The 18,202-nt window shown below is 45.0% G+C and overlaps 1 protein-coding gene across 10 annotated transcripts in view; it reads right to left on the bottom strand.

Moving 5' to 3' along the window:
• Positions 1 to 18,202, bottom strand: part of BACH2 (BTB domain and CNC homolog 2) — a 198,292-nt gene that overhangs the window by 72,515 nt on the left and 107,575 nt on the right. For 8 of the 10 annotated variants that reach the window (XM_032989902.2, XM_042803527.1, XM_042803529.1 and 5 more), the window contains one exon: positions 17,049 to 17,200. The exons of the other annotated variants lie outside the window; for them this stretch is intronic. The gene's annotated coding sequence lies outside the window, so the exon portion shown is untranslated. The remainder of the gene's footprint in view (positions 1 to 17,048; positions 17,201 to 18,202) is intronic. 10 annotated transcript variants of the gene reach the window in all.

Here is an 18,202-nt window from a genome sequence, read left to right as displayed (position 1 = left end):
TCTGAAAATGGCAAAGGCAAGTTATTATTAGGATGAACGTCCTTACGCAGCATCTCAGGGGAGGCTCTGGCCACCTTCGATCAAATGTCTTTTTCTTGGAATGCTGTTAAGCTGTGGTCATGAATCCTCTTTAAGGGAAGGGAAAAAAAGGCGTTCGTATCACCACTCTCCCTCCTCACTTGATGTGACATAAAATATAGGCGCATTAGCACAGGCGAAAGAAACAGACCCTGGCTGTTAATGGCCATGCTCACGTATTTATTAAGCAGGCCAGGGAAGGAGGCACCAGGCACAGAAGATGACTACACAGCTTGTTCATCGAATGGCTGCAGCAGCAGCTTCCTGCTACCAAGAGGTTTCCTTGAAATCCCTCCACAAACGCTCTGCAACCGAAGTGTAAAAGCAACCACTTGCCTTGCTCTGATTGCCCACTTGAACTTTTCGAGAAGGTTGCGTATATTTACCATCAATCTACAGGACTGTGTTGCCAACTGACTCGTGGCGGAAAGACTGTGAAGCCTGGTTGTGGTACTTAGCTGAGCCACACACCGCTTCCCTTCTGTGCCTCCAAAGGGCACATAGGGATATACAACAGCATCCCCATTTACCGTGGGGGCACAGTCAAACCACCTGATTCAGGAGCTTGTGCTGCCGCTGCCAGGGCTGTAGGTAAGGGAGAGACGATTACCTTTGCTTCTTGGCTATTCCTCCAGATTGGGAAAACCAGTTAAAGGGCAAGGTGATTTTCCTGATCATTACGGCCTAGACAGGAGCTGGAATTTGGCCCGTGTTGGTTGTTCAAATGCTTCACTACTGGGCACTGCTGCAGGGTTTAGCGTCGCTGCCTTCATATCTCTCCCCGGCTTCATCTTGTCTGTGCTGTGTACACATAAGCACACACGGACCAAGAGACTCACAATGAACTCTTGTAATACCGGCTGTCAGCAGCCGACTCGGAGTCAGGAAAAATATGCTTTAGCAAGAGGTTGTGTCTATAAATATGGCAAAACCAATTATCCCGAGAGGGGTTCCCCTTCCTCTTAAATTAGCAGTGTATACAGTCAGATATCTCAATGTAAACACATCGCTCTGAATTTCACCAGCTTCACTATCAAGCACTGCTGCACTGCTATGGAAGGAAAAGTATGAATCCTGTATGAAGTCTCTACTATAGCAGATACTAAATCTGACATGTGAGAAGTGTTATTGTACTGTTTTTAAAAGAGTGAAATGGGAGAGAAAAAGCATGAAGCCTAAAAGCAGCAACATACCAAAGGTTACAAGAGAAATATTAAACAAGTGTCCCTGTGAGAAATAAAGAAAATAGCTGAAGCCCCTTCTGTGACTAAGGCAGTGGGCAAGCTCCAGTGAAGAGCCCAGGAGGGAATAGGGGCAGGTAATCATAAAAGAGGACAAAGAAACCAATGCCATCCTGGGTTCAAGAGCAGGAAAACTTCCCAGAAAAACTGCTCTGGGTAGTTAAAATAATGATCTGTAAAATATAGGGCAATAAAGATCCCCCAGGACTGTCCAGGCCTGGGGACTATGTAAGCCACATTTCACAAGCCAGAAGAGCTCAGAAAAATCTTTGCCAGGGCATGCTGGTTTTTTATTTTACTTTTCTGCAATTTTGCTTCATTATTTCAAGTCTGGTTTTAAGTAAGTATTTGTTTGATCTTTAAAGGTATCCTTAAATCTCATCTAGTTGCCCAGTTTTTCAGAAACAAATGCAGAGTACTGCTTTCACCAACTATGTCTGTCCCTGAAACTCGTGAACGGGACATCTTCTGCAGTGCCCAGTGGCGCTGCACAACTCAGCAGCAGCACAAGGATAATGAGGTGCGTACACCCTCATATTTAGTGAAGGAGTCTGTACGAAAGAGGTGTCTTCCAGTGACCACTGCTAGACTGAAGAGCCCTTTAGCATGCCATAGGAGGGTGGAAAGAAGGGCTGAATGAATCACAAGCGAGCAAAAAAGTTGTGGCACACCCCCACACTTTTCCATTGTCAGCTCTGTAAAGTTCAGCTATGTCCAGATGATGCTACTGGAACCACTATCCAGAGAGAGAGCAGTGAGCAAGGCTGAATCAATCAGATCCTGTCTAAGAATTGAGCGAAATCCTGCAGCACAACAAAGGATGGAGAAGTTGTCAACATTTACACAGGAATAACAAAGGAAGGTGAGTCTGGCAACCTTATCCTGAGCAAAGGAACAATCAGGCAAGCTTCATCCAGCACAGTCACTGGGAAAAAAGGTCAGGAAAAACACAGCCAGATTTCTGAGCAGAAAATCCAGTCACCTCCCAAACTGTTTCCACGTCCTTGGATGCAAATGCACTGACAGCTTCTGCAGAGGGAGCCTGCCCTGGAGCCTCACGGGAGCAGAGGGGAGGACATGACAAGTGCCACAGGCCAATCTTTGTAGCAAAGGAGCAACTACCACTTAACCAATGCAAAACGACAGCCTCAAATGCTCACACAATGACGAAGCAACAGCAAAAGCCAAATGGGCGATGAACAGAAACATGCTCTCACATCCAGAGCCATCTGTCCCTCTTTGCTTGTTCTTGTTGTTTTACAAATTGACCTACTGTTCCAAATCCCAGATTTTCAGAAATAGCACTGGCTGAAGGTATTACCAGGAAAAACGATCAGTGTCAGCTAACCAGTGCAACTGAGGAATTCTTTCCAGGAAGCTGAGGCAGTGATGACAGAAGCTGGAAAAACAAAATCCCAGATAGCGGAAAGCACCGGCCATGCAGGTACATAGGCAAGAAGCAGCAGGGCCAACATTCGACAGCGCAGGTGATGTTCTCTTCTGCCGAAAGCAGGTGAGAAGTTTAAGAAAGACCATTGCCATTTTTTGGTACAAACAGTGCGTTTCAGAAGACACACCACCATCCTTTCCTTGCTCTCCAGGCTAGCATTGGAGAAAAAGAGACCAGAAAACACAGGAGATTCCTAAAATCTATTACTGTACCAAATAAACAGCTAGTATTCTCCCATGAACTGAAAATCCCTTCAACTATTCCCAAACAATTACTGCCTCCCCACCCTGTACAAAGATAAATTTCCTCTCCAAGGTAATTTTTAATATCATAAGTAGGCCTGGTAATGGCAACCCTGTTAATTTAATATCCTCAGAGACCTTTACCATCTCTCCCTGTTGAGGTTTTCCACAAAGCACCCGTCCTCATAGTTTTTCAGTTCTTTGAGCCCTTAATATCCTATTAGATTGGCACATCTTCATCAGCCTGACTAGTTTTACTGTGTGCTTTGATCGCTGGCAAGTGAATAACCCCTTTGCAAGGCTTTTGAGGGGGATTTCCTCCCAGCACTGCCAAAGGAGCCATGACTTGCTGTGTGTCCTCCCCCACCTCAGCGCTCCCTCTTCCTTTGAAATGGGGAAAAAGGAAAAGTAGGAAACGCAACAGATGGTCTGAAATCCTCTTCCTGTGAAAACCATCACTACAGTAGCTAGCTTAGGCAATATTTCAAATATTTCCGCATGTGCCAACGGTGGTATCCATGACTAGGGAAGATGAGGAGACTGCTTGTGAAACTCCCCCATGGGCATACTGTTTGCAACAGCCTGGTCCTCTTGTTGAAGGCTCTCTTCTTTTCCCTACTCTAAATCCAATGAGAAAACTAATCTTCTCCAGATTTAAGCTGACAGGTGGTACATGCATAATTAAAGATGACCTAACAGAGAACGCTCTCATTTCTGGCATATTATCAGACACTTAAGCAAAGCAATTATCAGTAGGCAATCTTTTCTGTCAACAGAGATTGGATGAAACATTTTGCCAGTCAGGAAGATATTGTAATGATGATACATATGTATTTGCAAATACTCCAGCAATATAACACAGACTTAAATCTCTCTTATCTCAGAGAAATGTCTTCAACACCTATGGAGGACTACAGCAACTTCTCACATTTCCATGTTCCCCTGTGCTATTTCCACAGACTCGCAGTACATACTACATAGACTCCACCTTGCTCCTACTTGTGTCAACCTCTTCCTTCAACCCATCTGCACTCTCTAAAAGTCCTGCTGTTCCTCTCCACCTAGTCTTACCGTCCTCTCTAGCTCCTGCACCCCTTACACCTGCACTAGCCGGTAGATGATTGATCCGTGCTCCAGGAAACCTTGTCCTCCTGCTTCTTTTCACCCCAAAAGCAAGCAAAACCCCAGAAAACTTGTCCTCCTTTCTTACTCAAAAGCAAACAAAACCCCAACTCCTCCAACCAAACCCAACCAAGCCTCCCCAAAAAACCTTCTTCTTCATCTGCAGGTAGCAGCCACCTGCAACATGTCAGGTGTTGGGTGTTAAGTTGCTCTCTTTTTCTCCTCATTTATAGCTCTTGTGACATGACCACCTGCGAGGAGAAATTATGGACCTCATATGTCACAAGGGAATGTGCCTGTTCCGAACAACCACATCTTACTCACTCATTGTGGACCACAAGATGAACACCTTTACTCTAGGAGCCATGAGGTGGGAAGAGGTAAGTAGCCATGCTCTCCCCATCTTATAGAGGGGGGCAAGCGCATGCGAAGATCGGTCAGGAATTTTATGTGGAATCAACCCAAAAATCTATGCTAGAACTAGGAACATCTTCCCCGCTTTTTGGTTGAACAAGCAGATGGCACTGCCTCCCAAAATAGCAATGTCACCCATGCAGTTTGAAAGAGGCAGAAACTTTTTAACCTAAACTCTTAAAATGCTTCCTTCAAGCAGTGTTTTGCAATGAATCCAGAAAGTGTTCTGTGCCTTTTTTTTTTTTTTTCCTCCTAAGAAGGGATTTTTAAAAAAGGATCTTGTGGGGAAGAAAAACAGGAAGAAGAAAAAATAATTAGGAAAAGGAAAGCCTAAAAAGGTGAGTGATTTTCTTAATTTGGGGAAATTAGGATTGTGAGAAGTATTATAAACCGCAATTACATACACACACGGGACTGCACTTTACCTTATGAAAGAGCTGCTCTTAGGGTATAAAATTGCTTTAATATTGCACTAAGACAAGTGTGTTTTTTTTTTTTTTTTTTAAAAAAAGGCTTATGATAATGGATTTTCAAAGCAAAAGTAAAGCTGCTTTTCCCTGAGAATAGGGCTTTAGAAAAGGGAAACTTCACAATGCCAGTGGTGTGCGTTTTGCTGCATTTCACAAGATCTCTCATTATTTAAATTCCAATGTATTTATGTCATACATGGATAAACGATCTTATTGTTCAGAACATGTCTTTATATGAACATCTCTACTGTTAGAACTAGCGTTATTTTCCCTTTCTCCCCCCCCCCCCCCCCCCCAAGTCAGAACAAAAGTCTCTTTTACTGCAGTTTTGGGAACTTCATGCAAATGGCAGTTTTTACACATCAATCGTCAGTTTAATAACACTAATGATAAGAGAGGAATTAACGGTAATGGGCTGACTCTTTGGCAAGCAAATCAGAGTTTATAGAGAAGTTTCTGCTATGTCAAACTTTATAGCCCTGTGTTATCAGAAGCACTAGCAGTGAGAATTAAGATTAAACCATTGACTCTTTAGCAAGCTGGGCTTACTGAACCACAACTTTCCTGCACAAAGATTGATTATTTAGAAATCCATTGTACAAGATAGGAAGAGATAGTGATAGTCTTCTGGGACAGCAGGGAGCCATTTACACAACAAAATACATTTACCAGGGGATACAGATCTGACTGAGCAGGCTCAATATCTCTCCCAGTTAAAGCAATACTGGTTAGTCTCTCAGTCTTCCCTAAGGCATAGGGTTTGGTCATTCCTTTTCCCGCTTTACTCCACTCTTGCAAACACGGTACTTTGCAGCATTTAAAGTCCAGTCTTGCATCCATCACTCCCATGAGTGACCCTGGTGACTCCACAGGTGATGGTGACAGGCGTTCGTGCCGCAGGACCAGCGTGGGAAGAGGAAAACAGCATTGTCTGGACAGCTAGGGCAGTGAGAAACAACGAGTCTTCTGTGGATTGACGGATGACTACAAAGAGCCACATTTTGAAAACCTGGCTCGATCATGACCGCAGGAATGACACTGAATGTAAGAAAAAGAATTTGCTTTCCCAACATGCAAAAAAAAACCCAAACCCAAACCAAAGATGTGTCAAAATGTCAGTTTTTGACACAAAATACCACAGGATAAGTGGGCGATGGCTGATTTTTAATAATACTACAAACGGGTGTTTAAGCAGGCACAGTAGTTTCCCATGGCAATGATGGTCTAAGGACAAACTTTACATCTCTTACATCTTAACTCCCCTTTTTATCCAGACAGACAGACACAGTCCTACACCCTGGGCCACTCCAGCCCAGTTCTAATGTGGGAAGCAGAGGTACAAATTACACTTTGCTTCCTCCCACTCGCCTTTGGTTACGATCAGGACCCACTAATAAATTGCTCTACCATTGAATCCCATCCCACGTAGGGCATCTTCTTTGCCACAGATGCCTCAAAGCCTTTTCACACTGCCTATGGGTTTGATGATATGGTTTCCAGCCATGGGCTGTAAGGACTGAATCCTGCACCCTGAGGAGGACGGGACTCTTCCACAGAAGCATTTGAACCACAACCTTCTCAGAGTCAGTAACCTTCAGTTTTTCCTGGTTATTGCCCCCACAACTTGAAACGGTATTTACAGGTAAAGAAGCCCATGCCAAGGACTGCTAATTTAACTGTGCTGCATGTCCATCCCCCTGCCATGTGTGGGCTTTGCTGAAAATCAAGTTTTGCAGAGGAGAAACGAAGCCTGCTCCCTTATCATTATTTACAGCATGCACTTTCAGTGATGCTTTTCATGAGTAGGCAAGTGGAAAAATATGTTTTTAAGCAGTACAAAGTCTGCTGAAGTTTTACAAGAAGCCCTAAGTCAGGCAGGGCTTATGTGCCACAGGAATGAAACATAGCATCTTCGGGGAGAAGCTGTTTTATCGTCAAGAAGCAGTTTGGGAAAACTGTGGGAGCTGGGCTGTCTCACCCACGAGCAAACTAGGAAATGACAGGAGCTTGTAGGTGTTGTCTGCATGTAAGGTCAGAGACAGAGAAGCAGTTAAGCCCTGTCTCAGAGGTACTGCCTCTGTGAGGGTGGATGTAATAGGTCATTACAGAATAAAAAAAGGCGAGAAATAACTATTCCACTCAACGCAGTCACTGTTGCTGGCGGAAGCAAAGTGGCATTAGCAGTGGGTTTGGGTGGGCAACGAGCAAAACAGTGTGAGGAACACATACATATGCTGTGCCCATGCATGCATGCTGAAAGGGATGAAGTCTCTGGATTTATTGCTGCACTGTCACCATGACATCATGCTCCTAGTCACCTGCATCACGGACCTCTCCATGTTGTCCAAATGACTCTAAATGAGACCATAAAGTTTGTGTCCCACGGTCTCCTGCTCCTCACCACAACCCAGCCCCAGACACTGCTAGTGGACAGTAACAACCTTCCTCTCCCTACAAACCCATGCTAGAACTACTCCATAACCAAAACCCAGCCCCCAAAAAAAGTCCTCAGCCAAATGAAGCAATCCATAAAGATCGTTGCATGAGCTGGAACACACAACTAGATTCTTCCCAAGTCTGAAGGAGTCCCAATTCCTACTGAAAAAGTGGGAGCTGTGCGTGCTCAACCTTTTGCTGCAGGCTGGCATCCACTCCGAACACCATCTCAAAAAATACTATTGCTTCATCAATACATTTGTAATTCAACCAAAAAATTTAAAAAAGCATCTGTAGAGCTTTGCATGGTAAACATCAGAAAAACACTGCTTTCCAACCCTGCAGCAAGTTGTTCTATAATATCTTCTGCTTTGTGCTGACAACCTTTTTTCCCTCCGATCATTCAGACACAATGCCTTCAGGTCTGTCTAAGTAATGTAATTTACTGGAGTGGAATTCCCTTGATACCTTCTGCAGCACTCAGTGACAGTATCATTTATACCCTACACTGTCATGCCATGACACTGATACATTGGCTTTCATCCCTCATTCAGCACAGAGGGTGCAATTTCACCTTCCATTGTGCCCTTTTACAGACTGCGCGTACAAATTCCCTCCATTCATTCCTAATTACAAACCTCTGCTGAAATACTCTCATTAGATTTATATTTCTCACTCCAAAGTGTCAATCTTATTTGAAAATTCCAATTTTCCGGAAGATTCATCCATTAGCAGCAACCTCCAAAGCATTCCTTAACCGAGTGCATTAAAAGAGAAGCTGGCAGATCAGAGACGCACTTAAAATACACCATTACAGCAAATCTCCATTGCTAATGTTTTTGCATTATTCGAGCAGTGCAGCAAGGAGCCTGCCACCGGCCAGCTCTGCTCCTCCAGCGAGCGACAGGCGTGAGCCAGCACTCGACTGCGACGTCCGGCTCCGCACCCGTCCTGAGGCTGCACCACGTCCCTGCGCATCCGTCGCTCCCCCCGGGGTGCGTGGGGAGGGACCGCCGGCTACCACAGCCCTGTGAATTCGCCGTTCCCCCCGGGGTGCGTGGGGAGGGACCGCCGGCTGACCGGCTGTCTCACAGGACCTCCCGTACGCCACAGGGAGCAGTGACAGCCCAGGTGGCTTTTTAAATGGTTCCAGAAACCGAGAGCCACGGAATGAGTTGATGACAACTGTAAAAATGCCTGAGGGCAGCTTGTTTGCTGTGGGAAAGTTTAAAAAAAAACAAGCTGGGGGTTTCCCAAGGTAGCAGATCTTCTGCTGTGCAGCCCAACAGGTTGCTTACAGCTCTCCGGCTGAACATCCCAACCGTACTGCTTTGGTCACTTAGACTAATCCTGATTGAGTGGCCACACAGGGGACTGTCCCCTTCAGACTGTGTACAGAAAACACAACTCCACAGACTCCACAGAGCAGCTCTGCAAGTGGTTAAAAGAATCAAAAAGAGATCCGTCTACCTCTTCAAGAGAAAGGTAAACACCTTAAAAACCTCACCACCATACAAGGGAAAAAATGAAGAGCCCAGGGGCGGGTACTGATAGTTGCACAACACGTCCTGTGTACCATCTCTAAAAATAGCCCGTGCGGCGATACCCCTGGAAAAGACCGGCGTGTCTCATCCAGCTGGAGAGCGCGGCGGCGGCGAGCAGCGCGCGAGTGCTGTCGCTGCATGACGCACTCTCTCCTGCTGTTATCTTCAAAGCCATCAGGCTTGAACCCATCTGCATTGGGCGCAGCAGTAGAAAGAAGGTGGTGGTGGTGGGGGGGGGGTGGAAGGGGAGGAGGAGAAAAAAACCACCTCTACATCTGTACCAAAAAGGGAAAATTCCACAGAAAAAATGACAACAAACGTTTACGCTCCTTGTCAGCATCTGGTCACCTACAGGACTGAGACATGCAGGCAATTATAACAGATGTAATGCAATTCCCTGCAGCAGCCGCCGCCGTGGAAACTAATTATTGCTGAAGTTTTGCCCATTCCCACCTGAAATATTTAAAACCTTGATTACTGTATTAGCTCTCTTGCCTTCTGTGATCTGTATCAAGGCAGGAGCCAGTCCAACGGGTGAGCACAGATGTAAAAGCAGAAATGCGTGTTTCAGCAAAAAGGCAAAGTAAGGCAGCAACAACAGGCACCGAGCTCTCCTAAGAAGAGGGGGAGGGTTACATCAAGCTCATTTAAAGGGATTTCATATTGCATAATGAAAGACTCACTGCCGACAGCATGGCTATTCCATGGAACAAGCACGTGTGACTCTAAGTGCCCCCAGCAACCTACATCCTCCGCGCCACGCGGCATTACTCAGAGCGAAAACCTATTGTCTTACACAGCCCGATTCTCAAGACCAACACCTCTGTTACCTTGCCAAGCACAGAAAACCTGGCAAGGTCACAAAGCGACAAGAAAGCAGCGAAGCTCAAGCTGCCATGCAGCAGAAAGCAAGTTTTCAGCCTCTACCTTTGGTTCTGCAGCTCTTGGATAGATGTTCTCTCTACTCATCCATCGCAAGAATGACATCAAACAGAGAAGCTTGACATGCACAGACACACTCATTCTCTGGAAATGCCACGGCTGCTTAATGAGTGAAGCTGGGACAGCACCAAACCTGACACCATGAAGTTACGAATTTCCCTGCATATGCTGACAACATCTCTCTTTAATGTTTCTCCTGGCCACAAGCTGACATATCAATTAATGTGGTCAGAACAGATTTAGTAGCTGAAGATATTGCAACTAATTTAGCGGATTCCTAACCGGTGCAACTACCTGGAAAAGCTACTGAGACAGCATATTTCAATACTGTCACCCTAAAAACCAAACCAAAAGGATTTTACGTGCCAAAAGTTAACCCTGAGAATTTGTTTCTTGATGCTCAGCAAATTTGTATAGATTTCCTTTATTTTTTTTTTTTTCTTTTTCTTTGCCAAAAGGTGAAGTTCTGGATCAACAGTTCAAGTTACACTAGTGAAGTTTTAGAGGGCTGATTTTAAAGATCTTTCAGACCTCTCCCAAGCTGCTTTTTCCAGAGCAGAACAATTCTGCTTCCAAAATTCTTTCATCACCACCTCTTAGTTATGCACTAAGCCTAACTCAATTTTTTTTTTTTTAAATAAGAAGTTGATGAATTAACATAGCTAGACCACACCACAAGTAAACTCTGCCTCTCCTTCCAACACAGACCCATTTATAAGCATTTAAGCCTAGGACTCACCAGACAGAGCCAAAGCTGCAGGCGAGCCAGTCATCAGAGCTAAGAGAAGGATTATGCTTGCTCTACAAATTCTGAAGCATTTGAATCTTACTTTTAGTCGTACACAAAGGGCAATAAATGGAAAATCTTATTGTAACCACCACTTTTTTCATGGCCACCCACACTTCCAACACCTACAGCGAAAGTATATAAATGCAAAAACCCCAGCTCATCTGAACAAGGGATGCAAACTAGCTAATTGCTGTTACTTTTTTTCCAGTTTGTATTTAGAGTGCCATTATATTCTGTTAAACTTCAAGGACAGCTACTTGCATGCAGTACGTATCTACTGTTCGGGATCCTGATGGATTTTCACACATTTAATTAACTGTTTTCACTTAGTTACCTGGTAGACTCCTTCTCTAAGTCTGCTGACCACTGGTTGACTTCCAAATGATGGAACGGAGTAGGTGCCTCTCCCTAACTCTCAAGTTTCTCCCCCCACTGCCCAAACTACTGAGGTACAAGGAGTTAACGCTTCACTTACCTGTGAGAAATTATGCGGAATACTCTACCCAGAAACTGGCAATTAAAACAAAAAAATCCCTTTACACTCATAACAGTAGAACTTCAAAGTGCTGTCTTTCATTGTGTTTAAATCCACTTGACTTCAAGTTGCTTTGGAAACTACTCTAATATTATACCTAAAACTTCCAGGTTGTCTACGATGCCAGTTTACACTCCTGTCTCTCCTATGCCTGATTCTTTCTATTTACTGAAAGCAACACAAGCATGAACCTAATTATCATCTGAAAACCTGCAGAAAGCTAACTCAATTAGCTGATTAAAAAAGAAATAAAGAGAAAAAGGTCCATCTAAGACCAGACTCAAAAAGAGCATAGTTGATGCCACGTCTGGGGACGGGGAAAGGACAGTGAACCATCTCATGTCACTAACTACCTTCCCGTCTCTGAAAATGCAAGTTATTATAGCCAGAAAAGCATCCACTACAACACTTCTACGTCTCAACTCTTCGCAAATCGTAGCAGGAAACATGTCCCGTAAGCTAGCAATCAATATTTAACGAAATCCTGTAAGACACGGTGCCAGCTCTGGAAAAATGTACCTTTACCTGCACTTGCTCACTGATTGCTGGTTAGACCCAGCGGCCCATCGCCTTTCCGCAGCCCCCAGCAAGCCGAGCGCAGAGCCGGCCGCTCTCCACGCACGCCGCTGAAATCAGGTGTGTGCTTTTCTGGCAAGGATTTAGGTCGTAGGACCCACGTGCTGAACGCTGCAGAAGCGCGGGTATCTAAGTATTATGAAAATAAATGGGTCATACACCACTGAGCTAACAACCACACCACCCCCCAGCCGGGCGCTGAATGACTGTGCAGGGCTCTGCCGGAGGGAGAGGATAGGCTGAACCAGCACTGAAAACAAAACTGATGCGGTGAGATGGATTTTACTTTTCACTGGTTTGGGTTACAGAGAAAGTTGATCTCACCGTCACCAACTCTCAGTCCTTTCTGTAAAAAAAATTTAAAAAAAAAAAAAAAAAAAGTGAAGCAACGCGCGGGCAGGTAAGCTGTCCCGTGGAGATGGGCCGGCATCGTGCCTCCCCGCCCCGTAAGGGGAAGTGCCGCCGGCCCCGGGCGGAGGGAGGGCTGTGACTCAGTCCCTCGGGCTGACACACGGGCTGTCACCTGCCGCAGTGAAAAATAAAAAGTCCTCGCCACAACACGGCGGCCACGTGGGAAACGCCGAGTAAACAGAAGAAAGACACCGGGCGCCCACGCGGCCTGTCGCACCGCCGGGGTGATGCACAAACCAACCTGCGGTCGATGGCAGCGAAGGGGAGAGGTGCCAGCATGATTTGGTTTCACACGGCGCGCTATACTGCAGCCAACACCACCGTCCTCCTCCGTCGTACCAGCTGCACAGGAGCAGGATGCTCCCCCCTGGCCGTACGGCCCGCGGTCGCTGCGGGGACCCGGACGGGGGTGCCTCTGCCACGGGGTGTTCGGTCAGAAACACCCGGAGAAGGACGTCAGCTCACCGCCCCCACACGTGTGCACACGCAGCCGCTGTGCGTGAAGCCACACCTGTGCTTTTCAGACCATACCGAGTAAGTTTGTCCAGATATATACTTTTTTTTTTTTTTCAAATTATATACTTATATATAGAGAGCTACCAGGTATAAATATAAGATTTTTATAAACACACACATATGTATACATAAATAAAAAATATATTTAATCAACAGATATATTTACAGCAAACACTTATCAAAAGCCGTCCCCACCCACCCAGGTTGGGGGCTCATCCTGCCTCGGGTACAGAGGCACTGATGGTGGCAAGAAGCACCTGATCACGCCGCGGGACCGACGCGGTGCCGGCAGCAGTCACTGGCTTTATGCATTCTCAACACGGGGGCAGCAGGAGTAACCGGATTAAGTAGTGGCAAAGATTTCCCCGAGATCGTAGGAAAATGCTTTTTTGGCAGTTGTGAACGCAACGCCCAGGACAGGATGCCATGGGAGGTCATGAAGCTCCCCGGGGCAGGAGATGCTCCACACAATGGTGCATGAAGTGCAGAGCCCCTGTATGCCAGTACCATAAACTGGGTAAGAAAATGCCTTCTCCACTATAGAAACAGTACTCCCACAGGAAAACGTACCAGAAAAAAAAGATGAAACCCAGACACAGCCACACCTCACATCAAAATCCAGTAGGACAAAACCACCTACGTCCTCAGCTATAGCCACGGCTCTTGGGAAGTGGGTTTCGTACTGAGACTTAGGAGTGTTTGGTAAGTCATTGTTCAAAGGGATGTGACTTTGCCTTCAGAAATCTGATTTCCCTCTTAATTCAGTCAAGTTACCTGACCTTTTGGTGCAGATTTTAAAAAAGATACATTTTTCCCAGGCTGTGGTGGTAGGCGGGTGACAGACATTTAATCATGAAACTCTGCATCTTAAAATTTTACATTATTTACATCTGCCTACAGATGGTTGTAGGACAGATCTCAAGAAAGCATTTTTTAAAAATGTTGGAATATTCTGAAGAACTCATACTTATCAAATATTAAATCTGTGTGCAGAGGTTTCTGAGTTTTGGGTTGCCTTTTTTTTTTTTTTTTTCCCCTGAACAAAGCACTTAAAGGCCCTTGCTGAATTCTCAACACTGCATAAGCAGTGCAAATTAGGACAATTTATTAGACGCAGAATGCCATTGATTGGGATGTTATTTTTGCTGCTTTTAAAGGAAAATTCACAGGGGTAAAACAAAGCGAGAAGCGTGAGCAGAGTGTGGAAACGGCTCGGACTCGCTGCTGGGGTGCCAGCAGCCCTGCCCCAGCATCTGTCCGCCCCAAGGCACGGCCGCGTCCCCAGCGCCCGAGCAAAGCCCATCCCCACGCTGCCATCAGTGACCGTTTGGGATAGCAAACTGTGAGCCGCTCAGCGAACGGCACGGCTTCTCCCCAATTCCTGTAGTCCCTCATTGTAACACACGCGATCTAACCTGCCCAGGATCAATTCCCAGGGGACCTGGAGAAATGTCTTTTTTTAACCTTGGCACACGCACTGTAACAGGGCTCTGCAATCTGCTCCATCGGAACAAGGAAGATACCTTCTGCTTTCAATTCAAACATGAACACTTCCTATTTTTATGGAGATCACATCAATCAGCACTGTAGTAATATTATAAAATCTAAATGATAAATGGAAGGGAGGGAAGGTATACTTATTTACAAAATACACTGCACCCTGAGAAAAGCAAGAAGAATACAGTTGTTACAGCTGGGTCAACCTTGTGCAACTGCTCTTTCCAACAGGGCTAATTACCAAGGGGAAGTTTGCTTCTTTCTAGGAGAACTGCTGTAATAAGGCAGTTGTTATAAGCAGAGCTTGTTATTAAAAAGGCCAGACAGAGGGAAACACTGAGAAATTAAGCAAGCAATCTGCAGCTTGCCCTCACATCTACCTCTGTCGGCACGGACCTGCGAGCACAACGGGAGCAACCCCGGCTGACAACCTGTGAGGTGATACACGTCTTCTAGCAGTTAGAGCACACATCATGTTTTAAAAGTTTGGTGTACCTCAAGCACATGACCATAGTACATAAAGAAAGAAAGAAAGAAAAAAAACATTAAGGAAAGCACGTATTTGACGATGGCTCCTATATCCTTTCAGTGCTTTTCAAGTTTATTTGGCCCTCAGACCTGATTTTACGGCTGGAAATGGAGACTTCTGATAATTTGCAGCACAAGAAGCAGCAAGGCAAAACTTCCTATGCACCTCTTGGAATCAGAGAGGTTTTTTTCCATCTATGTCCATTCAGTTTCTGGCTGCTTTTTCAAGTCCATTGAGAAGGATGACAATTTTAAAGTTAGTTCCTTTGAAAGGGTTTTTAATAGTCAATTTGCAAGATGCCTAATGATAAGCTTTTCAAACATCATGAGAAAAGCCTGCAAAAAATTCTGAATAAGGCTTCCAAACCTCATAGGAATGGTGCTAAGTAGGACTAATGAACGAGTTGTTTCTGCCTGCCTAGCTGTTACAACTCATATTTTCAAGTTTTCTTCCCTTAAGACAAGCACTGAAAACAAGTTTCAAGCCAGATCCAAAATTCCCCTGTAGTCGGATGATTCTTGCTATCAGGGGGTTTGATTAATAACTGCACCATATATTGCCAGGCCCACAAAGAAATGTCAGCGCTCTCCCTTTTTTGGAAAACAAAATCAAACCAACACCTTCTAAGGCCTCTTTAACAGTGAATTCTGTTACTACCCAGCCTTTCTCTATCGCCCACTACTTCACTATTATTTTTGCTGATATTCATCACACCAGAAAAAAAATTCTCCTCTCTTTAAAAACTGAATTTCCATATGCATTAAAAAATCCTGTCCTTCTTTTGCAATAGACTTTTCTTGTTTTAAATAACCCTTTTAGTGTCACATATGCAAATAAAGTACCTCTAAGGAAGGCATATTTCTAATATAAACTCTTCGGTTCCAAAATACTCCTGTTTTTCTAGAAGTAGTATTACAAATCAGTTCCTAAGATTCAAAACGGTGTTAGTAAGCATTCAGGAAAAACTGACCAGAGATGAGTGCTGTGATCAGCTTTACTCCCCTGACCTGATTGATAGTTAAACTACATCATATGAATTTGTTACAGGAGCAAACGAAGGGCAGGAACATGCACAGTGCCACACTGCAAACCACAACTTTGCATTATCTCTGCCTCAGGCAGCCTTTTGACAAGATGCTCTACATGACCATCTGAAAGATAAAACCCTCCTAACCACAATAATATTGGATTTTATTTAAAGAATTAATGCAAGAAAGTTGTGCTCAGGCCTTTTTCCAAATTTGGCAGCTTTGGGGTGTCCCACTGTCTGGACAGTACAGATCACTACATCACGCCAACCTTAAAATGCTCCAGAGGCTGCTTCTGCCTGCAGATCCATCCTAGAATTAGGGTTAGAACTGCTGACAAGTTAAAAAGGGTCAAACCAATTTCTCCCCTCTAGAATGACCCACTGATTCTGTGTCAGGCTGATGCTACGAGAGGTTTCAGAGGAGGATTTATCCATCATGTGGGATGAAATGTGAGCACAGTACCACAGCCACTCCCTGTCTTGGGAGGAAAAATCAAAGCACACAACATGCACCAGGTGCAACTACCCAGACTGAGGAGGTAGGAAGGGGTCTGCAGCCCCCTCAAGCCCCTTTGCCCCTAGCAGATCTGTGCACGGCTTTCTCTACCCTCCTACAGCCAGGTGAGCAGCTAATTCCACCTGGAAGGAGCTGGAGTTGGCAGTGAAGATACTACTGATGCTTAAAGAGCCTTTCAGCGTACCAGGCTGAAAGGAGAAGCAGTGCCAGGGCTCCTCTGAGGGAAGTACTCAGGAAACCCCGAAGGAGGAGGATATGGGTTTTATGATGGGAAAAATCCAGGAATGCCTGCAGTTCTCTTGAGCAAAGGATGGCCTCCAAACTCACACGGAGCACGCGAGGCTTTGGCACAGCACATCGAGGTAGGTGTACACACACTTACTCGGTTGTGGAGAAAAACAAAGTGGAGTTAGGGGGATGGGGTGAAGAGAGCTATTTTAAGTACTTCTCGCTATGGTTTACCGTGGTAGCAGAACACTTTCAAAAGCCTTCAAAATGACAATCACCATTTAGGTTAAAAAAGCAAGTAACTACTTCAATAACAATTTATTCACCACCTAATGTTTGCTGTTGAATTACAGCTTTTACAGTATTTTTCTAAAGTATGATGTTTACTGCCTCCACCTTGCCTCCCCAAGACCTTTTTTTTTTTTTTTTTTTCTTTTTTTTTTTTTCTTTAACTAGAAAGGAATTTGAATCATGACTTACATGTAACTCTTCTAGGTTCTGTGCTGGCTAAAATGTTCTCACGATGCAGGGAACAGGATCAATGGAGAAATTAAGAGGTTGCAGCAATCCATTAAGAAGTGGCCCTCCAACGCTTTGTAGGGCAATGTTCTGTCAACTCAGTTGCTAGCAACCTGAAACAAAATAAAATAAGGGAATTAAAAAAATTTAAGCACTGAATCTTCAGAAACCCCCTCCTTTTTCTTTCCCCCCCCTTCTAATTCCAGAAACAGTTTGAGGGCCCTTTTTTTTAAACACAGAAGGTCTTTCTGTCAAACATGACAATTACGTAATGCCCATTATATACCTCCTCTTACCTTTAAGCTGTAGACACCTTACAACAAAGACTGTGTGTTTCTTGCATTTGTGTAGCACCCAAACTCATACAGCCCCTGAGAACAATTACAGAACAGATAAACTAACTCTTCTGTAACTATTCTATCAGACCATACGACAGGTATGTGCATACTTATCCACACACCCTAAGAAATTATTTATGATGAGGGTGGTGAGGCACTGGCAGAGGTTGCCCAGAGCAGCTGTGGCTGCCCCCTCCCTGGAAGGGTTCAAGGCCAGGTTGGACGGGGCTGGGAGCAACCTGGTCTGGTGGGAGGTGTCCCTGCCCATGGCCAGGGGGCTAGACTAGCTGAGCTTTAAAGCTCAACCAAAACTATTCTGTCATTCTATGAAACTGCATACCACACCAGAAAGGTGTCCCAACAAAACTAGCAGAATGATCTAACAGACTTTAAATAACAATACTGGCTTTGGTCAAAGCTTCACTTTGATTTTATCGAGGAATTTAAGTTAGGAACGTCAAATTTGTTCCTTTGGTTCTGCTTTACCCTGGGGAGCTTCCAAGAACAAACACCATCAGCATAGTTCAGTATCCCCGGTTAATGCAATGTGTGTCATATTCCTTCATCCACCCTAAAGCAAAGCTACTTGTCATGCCAATCGGTGACAAAAGAAAACTGGAGAAGGAATAAAATGTTTGTGTGCCCACAGCAAATTCTTCATGCTGCCATTGCTGTGCAAGGGGCTCGGGGCTCAGCCCCTGGGGGGAGGCACTCTTGGACAGAGAGGGCTGCTGAGAGCAGAGCTGTGCCCGGGGGGCTGGAAGAGGGAGTGAACCC

The sequence above is a fragment of the Tyto alba genome, unplaced genomic scaffold (assembly GCF_018691265.1).
Source record: "Tyto alba isolate M040663 unplaced genomic scaffold, T.alba_DEE_v4.0 Super-Scaffold_40, whole genome shotgun sequence".
Classification (NCBI taxonomy): Eukaryota; Metazoa; Chordata; class Aves; order Strigiformes; family Tytonidae; genus Tyto; species Tyto alba.
This window is presented reverse-complemented; position numbering and strand designations above follow the sequence as displayed.